Here is a 3373-nt window from a genome sequence, read left to right as displayed (position 1 = left end):
CCCATGGAGTTAGGTCATGAATGCAGCTCTCAGAGGGCCCCCACCATCTCCTAGGAATGGGTAACATCATGAGCACCTTCCTGCAGCAGTACTTATGACTTACTCCAGCCACGGAGTGCTTTAGAATTCCTGGAGCGCACATAGTTATACTTGTGTCCACTGACCTCCACATCGACCTCCAGGTTTTCCTTCTTATGTCATTGTACAGAAAAACTAAACCAAGCGCTGCTTCCCACCGCAGTTACTGTCTTTCAGGATATGATTCCAGTGTATGAACACTGTGCAGGTCAAGACCTTGACATTCAGAGGAAGTGAAATGGGAGATTGATATTCCTGATCACCTTACCCTTCCCAGGTGTTGCTCCCAGTCACCCAGTTTGTTCTTCTTAATAGCCACCTTATTGGCCATCTCTCATGTTTCAGATCCAACCTCTCCTCTGCCTCCTTTACCAATGTTTACTGAAAATTCACAACATGCCAGGCACTGTAGAGAGAAAAAAGAGACCAGATACGGCAATTTCCAGGTGCTCATGGTAGTGGGAGGGACAATCCAGTCAATCAACTCTCTGTTCAGTCCTGTGAGTGCTGCCTGTACTGGCTCCTGGGGGCTATGGGACCACAGAGAAGGCTAATGGCTGTGGAGTGATGAGGGGCAGAAGTACAGCAGGGACAGATGCTTCCAGAAGGAGGTAGGACTTAGGCTGAGACCCAAAGGCCACTGAGGGTAGTATTATAGTCTGGATATGAAATGTCCTCCAAAGGACAACACCGCGTTGAAGGCTGGTCCCAGTGCACCCGTGTTCAGAAGAGAGGCATATGGTGAGGGACTAGGTCATGAGGGCTCTAATATTATCAGTGAATTAATCCATTCATGGGTTTTTTAATTGAATGGACTATTGGGAAGTGATGGAAACTTTTAGGAGGCAGCACCCAGTTGGCAAAAGTGGATCACTGGGGGCATGCCCTGAAGGGTATATGTTGTCCCTGGTTCCTTCCTTCCTTCCTTCCTTCCTTCCTTCCTTCCTTCCTTCCTTCCTTCCTTCCTTCCTTCCTTCCTTCCTTCCTTCCCTTCTTTCTATATCTATCTTTATCTTTCTGCTTACTGTCACCATGGGGTGAGTGGTTCTGCTCTACCACACCCTTTCCACCATGATGCTTCACCACCAGCCAGAAACAATGGAGCCAGCTGACCATGGACTGAAAACCTCTGAAACCCTGAGCCAAAATAAACCTTTCCTCCTTTAAGTTGTTCTTTCTTTTGCGGGGGAGGGAGTATTTTGTCTTAGCAATAGAAAGTTGACTAACACAAGCAGGTTAACAAAGGGATCAAGATCATAGTTAAGAAACATCAGATCAAGAAACATCAGATCATGTCGTGTGGTCAAGGACTGCACTAAATGTGGGCATCTTAGAGAAGATAAGGCATAAAGCTAAAGGCAGAACCCCAGGTTCTATCTATGAAATTTATACTTCACCAAGAAATCAGGCTAGTTGGTGTGTTCTTCCCAGGGAAACAGCCTTAGAATTGAGTAACCTCACAGTGCATCAATTCCTCATTGCAAAATGAGAATGATGATATATCTACCTCACAGAGTAGTTGCATACATTGAGTGAGATCATCAATATAAGGCCTTAAAAAATATACTGGCTATTCTCCACTTGCCCTGTCCTACCCTACTCTGTCCTGACTCCCAAAAGACTGCATCCCCCAGGTTCCCCTTCCTGCTGGCTTCTTTGTAATTGAGCCAAAAAGAGGCACAGGCAGAAGTTTGCAGAGAGAGAGAAAGAGATATTTCTTTCCCCTACTCCAGTCTTCTGCACGCCACTGTTCTGTTCATGGCTGGACTATCCACTCTTAGATGGCTCCCTAGTGAGCAGAGCCTGAGGCAAGGACTTGGGTTTTAGAGACATGTCTGGAAGGTGATTCCAAGATTAGGGGAGCAAGGAGGGTCAGACAGAGAGGGAGAAAAACAAATATAAAATGTCATTGGGATTACTGCTGGGAGCAATTGAAATTTGCCTCTGGGAACCTCTGAGGAAACATGCCTCTTGGAATTTCTGTCCAAAGGATGGGAGGCTGCACATTTCTGTCCCAGCTCCCAAGCCCCACCTACGGTTCACTGGGTGCCTGGGGGACATTGACTCTCCAGGATTCTGGCTGCATTTCTAAGCAAGTCAAGCAGGTGCAGCTTCAGTGAAAGCTGTAGAAATAAATCAGAAAGACACTTTCCTGCCTTTCAGTGAAAAGCTGTCAGGACAAGAGCACTTCAGTTGCAGCTAAAGTTGAAGGGAGGCTGGGGGATGTGACAGGGACACAAAAGCATTTGCTGTCCACACCAGGCATGGTTCCTGCTGGGCCACTCTCTCTTTCCTAGCTTCAGGGCCTCCCTTCATTTATTTCCCTCCTTTAAATCTAGAAGATACTTCCCTCTAAGCTAGTCTCTGTGCCCATAGTCCCCATCAGAGCCCTTGACCCTGACTTCACTCCTGGTAAATAGCTCTTTTCATCAAAGCCTCTTCCATTGAACAGACTGAATGGGACTCTGCTTCCTGCTGAGACCCTGGGAGATGCTGGCAGAGGATTCTGGGTGTAAACCTTGGGTTGCTGCAGTGTAAGATGACACCCAAGAAAATTAGGTAGGTGGTTATTTTAGTCATCCCTGTTGAAGAAGATGAAGGCATGAAATTCAATTAAGGCAGAGAGAAGGGCTGGACAGGAAGTGAAGTTTAAACATATCTTTCCACAGAGCCCTGTTGGAAAAACTGCTCATCAGGGCTTAAGAAGAGAGCGCTCCCTGGGACAAGTGCACTTTAACATGAGCCTCCAGGATCTTGATGTCAAAGGATACGCCTCATATACTAGGTTCTCAGGAATGATGGAGAGGGGAGCAGAAAAGCCCTGGGATGTGTACAGCATCACATTCGTCTTGTGTCCTTTCTCCTCAAATCCCAACAGCCAACCTTCCACTCTGCACCTACAGACAGATAGTACATGTTTCTGGAATAAATCTCCATTTCTTGTTCTTGTTCTTCTTTGTTTATTGTTCTTGTTCTTGTTTATTGTTCTTGTTCTTCTTTGTGTCAATAACTATCTTATAAGGTTACCAAGGCAGAAATATGCATGTGCTTTGTTATACCTGAAAGGTTTATCATATTCTTTATCCTTTATGCAATCCAATTTGGGAGAAAGGGAAATAGCCCCCATTAACTTACTGAACATAATCAAACAGACCCTCTCTGAGGTCTTAGAGTTCAGGCAGTAGTCCTAAAGGCAAGAGAACAATGAAATGCGAGGAGTCAAACCACCCATATCTGAAAGGAAAATTTACGCAGGATATGCTGAACAAATATGAGGACAGATCTTCCAGCATCA

This window comes from Sciurus vulgaris, assembly GCF_902686455.1.
Source record: "Sciurus vulgaris genome assembly, chromosome: 6".
Taxonomy (NCBI): domain Eukaryota; kingdom Metazoa; phylum Chordata; class Mammalia; order Rodentia; family Sciuridae; genus Sciurus; species Sciurus vulgaris.
Note: the sequence above shows the minus strand (reverse complement) of the source record.